This window comes from Astatotilapia calliptera, chromosome 16 (assembly GCF_964374335.1).
Source record: "Astatotilapia calliptera chromosome 16, fAstCal68.1, whole genome shotgun sequence".
NCBI classification, from domain to species: domain Eukaryota; kingdom Metazoa; phylum Chordata; class Actinopteri; order Cichliformes; family Cichlidae; genus Astatotilapia; species Astatotilapia calliptera.
This window is the reverse complement of record NC_137437.1, coordinates 31533037-31548545: the sequence shown is the minus strand read 5'-3', so window position 1 is coordinate 31548545 and position 15509 is coordinate 31533037. Positions and strand designations below refer to the sequence as shown.

Below are 15509 nucleotides of genomic sequence, written 5' to 3'. Positions count from 1 at the left end.
TTGTTGTACATGTTCACGTCCGACCCCTCGTACCGTAAGACCTTATTAAATTAAACAGAAGAACAAAGCGGTGGGACCGCTCCAACAGAACTCATGATCTGTCAAGTGCTCGGACTAATCCGATTACCATCCAACAGTTTCCATAATCATTCTGTGAGCTCAGCGTGAGGGCATGAGGCTGATAAACAGGAAGAGTATAATGATAATGGCTTCTAGCAGAAGATTCGAATGATGTGCGCCTAGAAAAAGATGCCCGCTTGATGAGCATGAATGCAAACAGGATGTCAACGTGGTGGTTGTTTCCTTCCTGTGCATGCCAGTCTTCTCATCCTTGGTTAGTGTTTCGTATCATTCTTCTGACATTTCTCATTTGGATTTTCACCAGTTAGTACCTTCATCTCATACATAACCGACTGACCGGTGATAGCACGGGGCAGCTTTATGATTCTAGAGTGCCTTTGTCATTGCTCTTTTCCTATATTCGAATTTCATTGCTATGCTCCGTCCGTTTTAGCTTTGAACGATTAGGCCTCGAGGTTATCACTGCTGTTAACCTCTAAGAGCACCTTTCATCTTTGCTACCGCTCCACCTCTCTCCTTATCCGAGACTAAACGAGTCATTGCTTGAAGACTGGATTTCTGCGATGTCGGGGTCTGCTTTGTGTTACTGTAGCACATTCTTCCTCTGCCCGCAATAATAAAATAAAAAACAGCCTTTGAAAAAGTGCGGTCTCATTAGGCCTTTCATGCAGCTTAGCGCAGTGTTGTTGGGCGGATATTGGCCAAAGAATTGCTCGCGTCATGTATCGCAGACTTCGCTTCACTGTTTTTGACCCTTCAAACTATGTGTAAATGTTGGCAGGTTCAGTGCCAGAGTTTGTGCGATTGATGAAGTCTCACTATGATTTAGTGGTTATGAAAATCCCAGCTGGAGCTCAACCACCGCTGGATTTTCTTGCTTATTGTTGGGCTGTATACTCATATGGATATGGATACAAAATAATCAAATATTTATTAGATCGGGTGACCGGATTCATTGGCCAATTTCCAGTCCCAGCCTTAACAATTTGAATTAAAAAGACCCAAATTAGCTAGCACTATGTACTTGTATAAACAACCCACTGTACTTTTGAAACAAAGTATGTTTTACTATCTGCCAGTTCTCAAAACCAAACTTAAAAGGGTCACTGGATAACTGCCACTGGGATGTTGGACGGCTGATTAGATTCACAAGGTTGAGGATGTGTGAGTCACCTTGGGTCATTACAGTCTCTTTTATAGCTGTTACCCCATCTGGAATACAGGAATGTTAACTCTAAACAGGAAATGACCTTAATCAGATTACATGATTTTAGTCCCTTTAGCAATGGAAGCAGCTGATATGCAAAAAGACAGTGCCTAAATTTAAGACAGGCTCCAACACAGTGGCTGTTACTACTTCAATGGAACCCTTCCATGAATGCTTGTTAGTTGTGAAATGCAATATCTCGACCGTGATACAGTCTGTTCCAATTAGGTAAAACATGAGGTAAGAGCAACACTTTTTTCACTGATTTCATGCTGTCTGTCACAGTCACCACCGTCCTAATATATTACCCGCTAGAATGGATTATGTCTGTTTTAACCTCCTAAGACCCGAACTCTTCCACGGCATGCATTTTTAATTTCTCTCTGATATTTGGGCTGATTGGGACCTGATGAACGTAAAACTATAGAACTACCAGATTTTTTTTTTACCTAATTTTTGTTTCTAAGAAAAACGAGAGCCACATATTAGGATATTCGTTTAAAATTTCGATAGAACAGTAGCGGTATAATGTCCTCGTAAGTGGATATCAGGCCCTTGTAGAGCAAAATTGAGAATTTTGGTCTAAATAACCCAAAATGTGTTGTCCACATATGTGGACGCCAGGTCCTAGGAGGTTAGAGAATTTTGTCTTACATGGTGAAGTGTGCCTGGAGATGACAGGATACAGTATTTACGTCTGCCTTAAATCAACCTCAGTTACAAGTTATTCTAGCCCTCCCATCCTTATCACTCGCGCTCAACAGCACACCGTTCTTCTCTCCCTGTTCCTTCGGGGGCCCAGGCTCCTTGGGCCTGGTCAGTGTTCTCACCTGACGCTGTCCCTGCCCCTGCCCCATGCTGTTGACAGCTCATCCACCTGCAGTCAGTCATCACCCAGAGTGTTCACATGCACGGAATTTCAAGTGATCAAGTTTTTGCAATATCTAGTCTGCATACTTGAACAAGAGCATGCTTTTATCTTGACTGTAAACCATGTTTAGGCCCTTTCATTATCTGTTATAAGCTCAGAAAGATAGCTAAAGTAATACCAAACAGAACAGTGTGTTTAAAACATCCATGCTTCATTTCATCCTACCATTTCTTTAAAGTTAATTTGCAATAAAAGCCTATATGCTACGCTCGACGGCCCATAGCTGCACACACAGGTGTTTTCACTTATATTGTCTAATCTTCTCAGGGCTGTGTGGGCATGTGCAGACAGTGATTGATTGACATCTTTCTTACTCTGCTGTTACTTCTCGTGTGCCTGTGGGGGTAAACTTGTCTATTAGTGCATGGAGTTTCAGTGACCTTATGTTATTCCCACCAGAGCTCTGCTCAACTTCTACTAAAGTAATAAGAAAATGCAATAGACAGAGAGGCAGTTCTGCGAAAAACTAAAACTAAAAAATTAAAAAAAGCTAAAAAACTAAACTAAACTTGCTTCCTCCACAAGAGCAAGTAGCAGCCAGTTGCTCCTATTCAAATGCACCTGAGTAACTGATCATCAGCAAGCGTTAGCAACTCTATGAAGGCAGGAGTTTTGGCAGTTTGCTGATCCGGGGCATGCAGGCATACAATGCCACAATAATCCCAGGAGTGGACATTCAAACAAATTCACCCCAAGGTCAGCTCGAGCTTTGTGCCAGGTAAGAAACCGTAACAAGCCAAGAGCTCAGTTAGCATTTTAAATACTAAAGTTTATGGACTGATGCATGGCTTAGGTTTGCAAAGTTGCATGTAAAGAACATATTAGGACAAACACATCATACCAAATGTCAGCACAATGAAGGAAGGGTGATGATTTTGGCTTATTTTGAAGCCAGAATACCTGGGTGCTTTGTAGTTATTGAATTGATACTGCTGTGTATACCAAAGTACTCTTAAGTATTCTAGAGTCAAATGTGAAGCCTTCTGTCTGACAGCTAAAGCTTAGCTCAAACTGGGTCATGCAGCAGGATAAGCACACTAGCAAATTAAGAAAATAAGAAAGTAAGTAAAACACAAGGGGGGGAAAGATATTAACAGAGAGGAGAACATTAGTGCTGATATGTGACTTAAAGGTTGTACTGTTCTGTCAGGAAGGAGCAGAAATAGCCATGAAGGGTCTTGTTTGGTGAGCCCCAAAACAATGAACACTACTTTGACTGGGCTACATTTCATTCGAAGAATCAGCCATCAGATAAACAGTTATTAGATCCGATGCACTGTACAGAATAAGTGGAAATGTAATCGTTAAATGCGTCATTTCGAAGACAGCGGCCAAAATGGCAGAACAGAACATAAAGAGCAAGTTCATGAAGGCGCCAAAACATTTATTTAGTTATTGCAACTCAGTTGTCATGACCAATAAAATTCATTCATTTTATTTGCAATTAAATTATGTTTGATGCAATATCAATGACAAATTAGCGAATGGCGCCACTGTAATGTAACCACTGATTAGAAGTTCAGATTGAGACTGTAGGTAGTCTGCCCACATTAGAATAGCTCACATTCTCCCTCGTGCTATGTAGCTGCTTCACTGGGACTTGGTGCCATTGTACTGTTGCAGTCAGAGTCAGGGTCCACCAGAAACCACAGCAAATATTTATCTAAAAGCAGGTGAGCACTTAGCAATGGGATAGCCGCAGATCAAACAGCAGGAAACCACTGAATGAAACAAATATTTCCAACACGAGAAGTCTGCATGGGCAAAACTAAAAGTGCATTAATTTACTTTTCAATAGAAGCGTGAGCATTAAAACGTTTCAGGATAGTCGTCAGTCGAGTCCGCCATGTTGGTCCAGAATTAAATATCTAAAGAACTTTGGTACCTAGACATTAAACTCTTATTTTGGTCCTCTCCTCATTTTTCCTGTCAAAATACTGCACGTGTTTTGAATTACAGATACATATATTTATGTAAATGCTGCAATGATCATTGCCATCTATGGAAATACTGCTCTAATATCAAATCTATGTGGCTTTCATATTGCATGGGGGAACCATGGCTCCTAATGCATACATGCCAATGCAGGCAGAGAACTGCACACAATCAAATTAATCACAAGTTACTGATGTTTCAACATACTTTAAAGCAGGTTTGTTACTTTAAAAATCTCAAAACTGTATTTATGATACAGAATACTCTTTAGTTAAAAACTAAGGAAGCATGATTTTCACACCTAAATTCTTATCTTCTATTAAAAGCAGCAATGACAGTTCTAGACAAACAGTTTCAAGACAAACGTTTGCTATACCCTCTGCACCTTCAGCTGTCTTTTGATACAACATATATCCTCTTTATTGCATGAGGATGTAACCATCAGTAACATTGTGTCTGTCCATTACCAGCTATTTCATTTTGTACAAATGGACAAGTTTGTGTGTTTTTCCATCTGACCACATGCATTTTTAGAGAAAAACAAGTTGGGACCCGCACTCAAAAAAAAAAAAAAAAAAATATATATATATATATATATATATATAAAAACATAGAATATTTCAGCATCTATTGGAAGAAAAGCCAGAAGTAGCCACAGCTGCTGTGTCAACCTCAGCTGTACATTGTAGATTTCATGCTTTAAGAAGTCAGATTTCTGTAAGTGTATCCAAACACCCCCATGGAAAATGAAAGGATATTTTACACTACTGCAAAATAAGCTCAGATTACAGCACTAGCCTCAGTACTATAGACCCACACATAAGGTATATTGTTGACCAGAATCAAACGTGCAAACAGCCCATAGAACGAAATGCAATGGGTCCAGTGTAACCATGGCTTCTGAATAATGTCTGAATTTAGATGAAAACCTACACAAAGCCTTTGTCCGGGCTCTGCGGTACGAGAGGAGGAAGCCTGGTGAGAGTGTGTGTTGATGCTATCGGCAGTATTCAAATGAGTGTAATATAATAAAGGATAATTGTGTTGTTGCATTCCATACATGCTTCTGTTAACTGCATTAAACAAGGGCCCATTTCCTGCAGACAAAAGTCCATGTCAGATATCCCTGGCTCGTATGACGGCGTTCACATGCAGTAAGCTTCCTGCTAGCCGCTGACACACTCCAGAAACTGACACGATATGTAACCGATGTCATTCTCCCAGATCTGAATATGTTAATGACCCCACCAACGACCCCACCAACGACACCACCAACGAACCCACCGGCGCAGCACGGAGAAAAAATGAATCGATTCATTATTTGGGTAAACAAATACCGCTATGCCTATTTCTACAAATCTCAACCTTCACGGAAGAAAATCAAACACAGAGATGGACGTTCCAGCTTTACTTCAAGCAGCAAACCGATTTCCATGCAGGTTAGCTCACTCTCCACTGTGGAAAAGAGCGTGGGAGGGCATGCGCTAGAAAACTTTCTCCAGCTCTCTGCACTGGCATATAAACACACGGCTTCCCTGTGTGCTTTTATGTTTATCCAGATCTTTGCATCTGGCACGTCCCGGCCGAAATATTCACTGTGCAAATTCAATTTGCGAGGCGTAACGAGTAACAGAAGGCTTTTCTGTGTCCGTGCTGGTCGAGTGTGCCAGAGTGCGGCTTCGTATGGACTTATTGGGATATTATCAAAGCACAAAGGAATGATGGGAGAGCTTTGGTCCAAGCAACTATGCCCTCTTCACTTTGCTTTTTTCTCCTTCTTGATCCATATTCATTATTTTATTAGAATTCTGATGCATCTATGCGGGCTGAATAGGAATTCCTTAAACCTCATTCTTTGCCCGATGTATTTTTCTTTTTTCCTAATGTACACTTCTGCTGCTTTACATCCACATATTTTTCTTTCTTGTCTGTCTCAGTCTGTGTGAAAGTTATGGCCTCTTTGTTTCCCTCAAGGGAAAGTTGTGGAAAATCTCAGATTTATTGGCAGATTGGACTGCAGGACGTGTACACGACTGAGCCGCTGTCTCCAAACACTGGTCCTCATCTCGGCGCTGCTGATTTATGTGTCACAGAATGAGAAGCACTTCAGGAATGAAGAGGCATGTACGCACGGTTGTGTCTGTTTTTCTTTTGTCAGCATATTTAAGTACACGTCTGGGATTATTATACTGTACTATACAGTATTTGGGTGTTTACAGTATAGTATCTTATAGCAAAAACAATTAGGACATCAATTAATTATTCACCACATTGGGGACTTTTGCACAAAAAAATCCATCTTTTCTAGAAAGGCTTTTTATCATCCGTCTTTGTATTACTATAAAAGCGTCTGGACTTCTTTAAGTTGCTTGAAGACGTTTCACCTCTCATCCGAGACGCTTCGTCAGTTCTAGGGTCAAATGGTGAAGAGTCCCAGATTTAAGCCCTGTGGGAGTGTTCTCCCAAGAGGGACAATGGACCTCCTAATGAACCTCTACCTAATCACTGAAGAAACATCTCAGATGAGAGGTGAAACGTCTTCAAGCAACTTAAAGAAGTCCAGACGCTTCTTTCCAAGCTTCTTAGACTACAGTGGTTCCCAAACTTTTTTTGCTAGGCCCCCCTTTGTTTTACAAGAAAAATGTAACCCTAACCCACGTCCTCCAACCACACACACCCATATTTTGCTCCATTGCGGCTTATTTCACACCTCAGACATTTAGTAAACAATTAAGCAAATACAAGTAATCTGCAATAAATTACAGTTAGTAAGAAAATAAACTACTAACTCTGCGTCCACACCTACACGGGTATTTTTGAAGACGCAGCTGTTTCGTCCACACGTAAACTGCGTTTCAAATCACTGAACACGGAGATTTTTTAAAACTCCTTTTTTACGTTTACGTGTTGACGAGGAATACAGAGTTCTTCACGCAACGTCAAAAGGTATGTGCCTTTTTTCACGTCACGCTGTGCGCCACGTTATTGTTTACATGAGATGAATTGAAAAATGGCAGATAGTCAGATTAACAGTATTTTGTCTCCATCTTCAGGTTTTACACGCTTACACATACACATGCAGTTATTGTCCCTCTATTTAGAAAGGCAGAGGCGTCACGGTGTGATTATTTTACATGTAGTTGTTTTTTTCCTGTGTAATAATATTCAACATTGCTAACAATGAAGTTGGTTTGGAAACATATTCAGCTATGGTTCATCTCCTGCTTTGCGTTTGTGGAGGCGCCCCGTGCTAGCAGTGTCCAAGCGTTGTTTTTTTTTCCCTTCTCATACCGCGCCCCCCCCTAGGGGGCGGGCCCCACACTTTGGGAAGGTCTGGACTACGATGACCTGGATGACTGAGAACCTTCACAGACAGTCTAAAGCCCTGTTTGCATGGGGCTAGTACAGGGGTGGGCAATCTCAGTCCACGAGGGCTGGTGTCCCTGCAGGTTTTTTGATGTGTCCTCGAACCAACACAGCAGATTTAAATGGCTAAATTAGCTCCACAACATGTCCTGAAGTTCTCCAGAGGCCTGGTAACGAACTAATCATGTGATTCAGGTGTGTTGACCCAAGGTGAGATCTAAAACCTGCAGGACACCGGCCCTCGTGGACTGAGATTGCCCATCCCTGGGCTAGTATTACTCTGGATCACTCATGATTTGCAATAATTGCAGAGGTGTGAATCAACCATGTCCATAATTTCCAATATAAAAACATTCCACCACAAATTACCCACCTCATTTTACAATTAAGAGGTTATGCAACCATTTTAAAATTGCATGTGCAATTGCCGCCTCAGGAATTTCAGCTTTGTATTTCTTTCTTTTTGCAAACCTTTTTGTGTACTGGCAATTAGAAATAGATGTTTGGACTGCATTGTTAGTGGTAATTCTGAGAGGCTCGTGTCCAACCCTAACCCTTCAGAAATAGTGAGACGCAAAACATGTGCGACAGCATTCGGTAAAAAACACGTTGCTGGCTTGAGTTAGTTTGTGTCAGTCTATTAAGATTAACTTTGGGTCTGTAGGTGTCAACCACACATCTCATCTCAGTTCTGATCCTCTATGTGTGCACTATAAAAGAAAGCCACAGCTAAGTCCATCACACTACCTAGCAAAGATTAGCTAACGCTAACTTTATTCACTGCCACAGTGATGATAAAGAGATACAGATAGATGTCAAAAGATTTTTGAAACGAAAAACCATCATAATGAGCACACAGTTTGTTTCTTTGCCTGTGTAGGAGCAAATTGAACCCCGGAGGGATCAGACAGCCTTTGCATGTCCCTGCCATGCTTCTTCTCCACGGCTGCAGCTCAAAGTGGCCTTCAGCCTGCTCATTCTCACCCCTGTCTTTGTTGGACGGGGCTGACAGCGTGGTGAGGGGAGAAGCTGCGGCTTGTTTCTTTTGTTCTAAAGTTACAGCGGGGGTCACGTTCCCTTCCCAGGGTCCTTCAGCTAAGAGCTGGTATTTACCAGCACGCTGATTTACACATTTAGCATGGCTCTCACTTTCTGGCACCAGGCCAAGCGGCTGAGGACGAGAAGAGGGGGTTAAGAAGAAGGCAGCCATGAAGAATCAGGGTTCAGAGGGTGGTTTATGTCCTCTGGTGAGTTGGCAAGCTTGCCATCTTCTGTGCCATTTTTCCTTTGACATTTTGGGCATTGTGCTTGTGTTTGCTCCCTCACCCACAGTCAGATGCAAAGATCAATACCAATTTCACTGCTGTCCTTACAGTATGGATAAACCTTTGCAAGGCATTTTGCCAAGCTTTGCTGAAAGACAGCGAGCAGAGAGAAACTTCAGCTTCTGTCAGAAGTCTTTCGGCATCTCCCCATTTTATATCTCAGTGACACATGTTCACATGAAGACATTTTTCCACATGTCGTCATTTGACATCTGCTCACTTGCAGGAGATGTTACTGTAGGAACGGCCCTTAAAACACGCAAACCAAAGGAACAAGCCAGAACAGACAGAAATAATGGGTCAAAGTCATAAAAGCAGAAATGAATGCTTAATACAGAATAAAAATTTTTGTCTCATAAACATTTGGTAATAAAACCTTTAATTTCTTTGATTCATGTCTCAGTCTTTATGATGACATATGTTTGCATCCTGGAATATGATTTGATTACAAAAGACTTGCATTCAGAGTTGAGGTGAACACAGAGCAGGAATGTTAAAACACTTTTAATGTGTCAAACTCTGCACATGCATTTTTCTGCAACAGTAAATATCAAATATGCTCAAAGAAGCAGTTCACAAACATTTTAAGCATAGCTGGACTTTTGAAACTAAGGCATTCCCATCCCAGAGTGTCACATACTGCCATTTTGTGGCATCTTCTGGCGTCGGTGGTTTGACACACCTAGCATATTGGACGCCACAGAACGAGGACGTGTAGATGGAGGTGGTGTAAGTCACGAGTCAAGGACTGGGGTTAGTGTTGTGTTTGGAAGCTCATATTTTCTCATATTCTTCTGATTCTTTTCACTGGCTGCTTTGTTAATAGCAAATTAGTTTATCAGAACGAGTGACAAACTTACAAAATCAGCAAGAACGAGCAGCTAGACTCAAAGTCTCAGTCAGTTATCAAGTGCTGCTCTAGTGCTTGTCCACATCATCCCTTGGCATCTGCGTGTTCCTAAACATGAAACTAAATGACTGGTTGAGCTTCACGCATGACTGGGCCACTGAAGAAATGTTGAAGCCAGCTCAGCTTTGACTTGTGCACAAATCAGTGGTGTGAACAGAGAACCATAAGGCACTTGGTGCTTTACGTTTAAATGCTGTGGGTGAGCATTTAAACGTAAAGCTAAGTGTCCAAATGCAACAACTAAAGAGTATGACAAGCATTTCTCCGTTAAACTCAGTGAATCATGCCAAAGGAGACCTTTCTAGTATCCATGAGATCTTTTGACACCCTGGGAATGAGACCCTCCATATTTTTATTACTAGTTTAGAGTAGCAGTAGCTCTGCATGATTCACAGTTTAAAATAATCTTTATTTATCTTACACTGAGCTTTGGTGGAGCCACTCAAATCATCCTTTGCTCCCTTTAAGATAACTTTCTCCTGATTGGCTGCCCCCCACCTGATGTTGAGCTTTAAACAGCAAGTGGGCGGAGCTTCTATGTTCACAGCCAGAGCAATGTTCCTACAGTAAGATGACCTTATTAGGTATACCCACTCTCAATGACATCACACAGAGCTAGGAATAGACAAAATGGTTCAAAACAGGGTGTTAGAGCAGTGTGAAGCCTGAGCTTTGGACTCGCAAGGTCACATTTGGCCATGTTTATTTTAAGCATCCACCATTGTAATAGTATATACAAAAAGAGAAGAGAAGGAGAAGCATAATAGCTCCATTTTAAATTTCCATTTCTACAATTATGCCCCATTTACTGATTACGAACACATGATGTGATTAAAATCAACAGAACATTTTTTTTATTCATATTTGCGTATTTTGGAGGGGAACTGTTATCTCAACATTAGATTGCATTTGCACGAGAAGCGTCGAGATCTTGGAAAGCAACAGGTTGATGTCAGGGGAGAAAACTGGACAAGCTGAGACGAGCCTGTGCAGTCAAACTGTGCACAGCTGTTATGTTATAACCTCAATGAAAAAGAAAAGGAAAGAAAAACCCCACAAAGGGAAGGATATCGTTCATTTAACTGCAGCACTAAGTCACCTGCACGCCTACACATTTAGCTGTTTTCTAACGACAGATGGATGGGTGGGTTTGGGTTTCACATTTAATCCCACCAAAGTATCTCCCTCCTTTATCTGCTTCTCCTTCAAGTCCCGTTTTTTTTTTTTTTTAACAAAACTGATGTTCATCATGCACTCATCAGCAGTTAAACATCAGCTGTTAAACATAGGATTACGTAAGAATTTCTATTTGCTCCATTTTGCTTTGCGCACAATCACTCATTTCTGACATTCGATCAGTATGAAACAAAAAAATCTGCAGAGAAAACACAGATCCATTCAAAGATCTGGATAACTTGACTCAGCTGAGCATTAATCACTGCCGCACTGTGTTTCCAGCACAAATATTAATATCCTAAATAGAGCTATTAATAATACGCATAAGAAAGCAAACTCACCACTGCCATTAACAGGTCATGAACAAGTTGGGCAAAACTATCCTGGCCATTAAAATCTGATGTCTAGCAGTTACACTCCTATATACTTCCTGGCAAGCTTTAAAAACACTCCACAAAGCTGAGAAACTATATTTTATGTTTTATAAAAAAGATTAAAGGCATATTTGTACTCAGGCCCAGACAAGCCTTTCTCCCATCTTTTAGCTCTCCAGCCTTCAAGTGAGTCCAAGCAGCTTGGTGAAAAATCAGGAACCTGGCACTGATGTTTCCTGCCTTTCTGGTCAGTACTATAAGCCCCGCTCGACACCAATCAGTCATGAAAAGCAAACAACAATATGAAGGTTTCTGGTAAAAGCGAGGAAACAGGTCTGCTTTCTATAAACATTCCCCACAGAGACATGGAGGCTTGATAACAAAGAAGGAGAAAAAAGGAAAAGAAAACAACCTCCCGCCCTCCTCGTGGACTTCTGGCACACACACATGAACATACCTCGCATGGTGTTCACATGGATGCTCAGTCATGTGGACACTAAAATGCTTTCACATCTCACATTGATTTAACGGGATAATTTACCTTCTTACCCAGAGAATAAAGTGACATAAAGTTTGCATTGTTTTTATGTTTTCCATATATATCATGTTAAAAAAAACTCAAAATGCAATGATGGGATAAGATGAATCTTTCAAACTGTTTTTGAACCAAACATTTGTGACATTTAGACTTTGCTCAAGTCTAAATGTCATAAACTTTATCCATCCATCCATTTTCTTAATTCCTTATCCAAACAGGCTCATGGTGCGCTTGGAGCCTATCCTAGCTGACACTGGATGAGAAGCAGGATACACACTTTGGACACACCTCAGAGAACACAAACTCCATACAGAAAGGCCCAATCCAACCCGCCGGGTTAAAAGTAGCTTTCTTGCTGGAAGGCAGGAGTGCTTACCACTACACCACCATGCTGGCCTCATCTAATCAGGAGCTGGTTCACCAAATCTGGAGGAAATCTTAAAAGAATCAGTGATGAAATAAGTGGCCACAGAGGTTCAAAGCTACGGCATCTTGTCGAAGGCTATTACGCGTCAAAGTCAAGAACTAAGTCCAAAGCAAACTTAGAAGACCTGGAAATCAAATCCTGAGACATGACCTCATCAGTCTTCTCTCATATCTACTGTGCAAACAATCTGAAAGATGTTTAAAAAAAAGTTTCAACTCAGTGGTGCAGGTTCAGCAATAATGAGATCAAAAACAAACCACCCTGATCGCAGTCAAGCTATGACATCAGAAAATCAAAATGTTTACATCTTATACAAACCCTCGGAAACTAGAAGAACTGAGTGAATACCTTCAGGGAAAGCATAACAAAGCAGAAATTGTGTTTTTTTATTGACCTTTGGGCAAAACTGGAACGAATGGTGTACGAGGGGCATAAAGGCTTAAAAAGAGCCAAACCATCCCAACTAACGTGTGCATGTAAGGGCACCGGGATAACAAAAGGTAAATAAATCTTTCAAGACTCTACATGTGGCTCAGTTCCCCTGGAGGAGCCACGTTCAATAATCATCAAGCTGCTTTAAAGCCAAAACAAGTCAATGTTTGTGAGATGGTGCACTGCAAGGGTACATTGAGGACATTGATTGGATACCCCTGATACAAAGTATTACTGGTCTACTGATAAGGTTGCCATCCTGGAAAATGGGGAACGGTGTCATTTGGTAATCAAAAAAACCCTGAAGTTGCATGCCAAAATAAACCTCCCAAAAAGAGGCTGGGAAAATGAAACCCCCCTCCTTTCTCAATATGTTCCTTGACTATGAAACTACCAATGCTATTCAAGAAAGGGCCATTATACCAGGCCTCCAGCTTGATTGCATGGAGTCATTGAAAAGATTAGCTGTCATTAAATGTTCCACTTTTTGGGGGTATTATAAGGAGCCCCTCTATTTAAAGAGTAGTAATCTGTGAGGGTCCTCGGGAAGTCTAAAGACTGCTGGCTCCAGTTACCAGTCAAGAAACATGGAAAGAAAGAAGACTGCGGGCAAATTCTTGACAGCAAAACATAAAACGAGCCATTATACCCACTGAGGTTTTTAGCCAAAAATAAATTAATACAAATATTTTACAAACTGTACATGATGCACAAAAGGCCAGCTGGAGGAGCTGTATAACTATTTTACCTATCTGCAATGGAACAAGTCCAATTCATATTTTAATTTATTTCTTCTCTCAAGGTGGTGTCATCTTTTTTTTCTTGCGTTAAGCTACTGTGTAGAGTTGTGTTTAATCACTGTCAGAGATTTCCATAATGTGAGACCAGAAGATGAAGTGTTGTGAAGACGTTCAGTCCTGGAGAACAAAAACATCAGTGTGGAAGTCTACATTCCCATTTTGGACAAGTTTCTCCAATAAAAAGATACCAGAAGCCCCAAACCTACCAGTAAGTCACAACCAGCCGACAACCTTGGAAGCTGAAAACCAAAGAAGATATAGGAGTACCAAAAACTGCAGGCCTTCAGTGTGTTTGAGGCTGGCTCCAAGAAACTGCTCAATTCCCATAAACTCCCATATTAACATGCAAAATTCTACAGCAGAAAAAAAAGCACGTTTGCAGCCAGCCGGGCCTCACTTCCGCTACCCGAGCGTGTTTGTGGTGTTGGTGCTTTTTGGAATTGTTGTCAAATAATGTAGAGTAAAACCCATCAAAGCGACTGTACTCCAGCTTTGTTTTGCAATGTTATAAGAAGAAAGCCATAATTAGCAGGTATGTATCTGTATCTATGGGATGAACTCGTACAGGTTATGAATGTTCATGGTCGTGTTGAATTATTTCAACACATCACCCAATGATAATGCACAACTTAAATACCTCAAAAGAAAGCTTGAAAACAGTGTGTGTTCATCTAAGCTGGTGGGCTGATGGTCCCGAGTTGTTCGAGCATCCTAAGCAGTAAATTTTGAAGGGGGTTCGCTGTTCATTTTAACTGCAACATTAGTCTCCGGATATGCTCTTTGAAACGCTCTTAAAACACCTTCCTGTGGGCCTATGACAGCAGTTTCTCATATATGCCAGATGACCTGCTAAGCAACGACAATAAGTGAAACATTATATGACGCCCTTGATAAATGTGAAGCTTTTACTTGCTCTCAGTTGAAGCTATTAATTATACTAAAAGCCCAACAATAAGGCATGATGCCTTGGCATGGCTATGGATTATTTATGTTGCTAATGTATTGCAGGTTTGCAGTATGTGCCAACATTGAGCCCCGAGGACCCAGGGAATAAATATATTGCTGTGTGCACACATTACAGTTCAGCACAGCATTTTGTGAACATAAGTGAGAGTGCATTAGTTCAATTATAATACAGTAGATGTATTATGCAATGTATCGATTCAGCCTATGCTGGATATGCAAACTTTGTACTGTACTTGAGTGTAACATTGAGCAAAATCAAAAGTGTCTCCTGGCTTACATTACAATGCACCTTTGTGCCCTTGAATAAAGGGCTAAAGCCAAGTTCTCTCACTCTTCTAGAGTTGTGCACAGTCACAATGTGAGTCCGTGAGAAAATAGTAAACACAAGAAACTAAATGGTTTGTTACAATACACGGTAATGTCGTAGCTGAGGCAGTGTCTGCAAGAACTGAGACATACACACAGAAGAAGAAAGATTACATCAGCTGAAGAGCATGAGAATTCACACTGGTGGTTTTTTATGGTTCATGAAGCACTGCCTTATCCCTAATCCTAGAAACACACACACACACACACATACACAGTAAGTGAACAAACACACCTTCACAAACTGGCCAGCCCTTCCTCTGTCCCGATCTTATGGCTGAATGTGTGGTTGAGTATGTAACTGTGGTTAGAGTTGCCTGTAAGAGTGGGTTGAGGGAGGCTTTGGCAGACTGGCAGACAGTAATGATGAAAAATGCCTCTTCTGAAATCCAGTCCGGCACAGGCTTCAAGCCAGTGGATGTTCGCCATTCCCACAAAGCCAGGCGTCACGGGTAATGCCGCTCTTCAGGCAAGACAATGCCGTGTTACACATACACCAGCCAAGGAATGTGTGGGTTACACATCCTACAAGTTATTACCAATTGTGATGTCAGAAACCGCTCATTCCAGCAAATCATTTGTAATCAGTATTTTGCCCGTAGTATTGGTTTAAAGGTCTGTGCAACACAGGAATCTGCATTCCCTTTAATCTCTTGAGTAATTTAAATTCTTTTT

At 41.2% G+C, this 15509-nt stretch overlaps 1 protein-coding gene across 24 annotated transcripts in view; it reads right to left on the bottom strand.

Annotated features, from left to right (window-relative positions):
* The window catches only part of tns1b (tensin 1b), a 195486-nt gene that overhangs the window by 82583 nt on the left and 97394 nt on the right, over positions 1–15509 (bottom strand). The window lies entirely within an intron of this gene.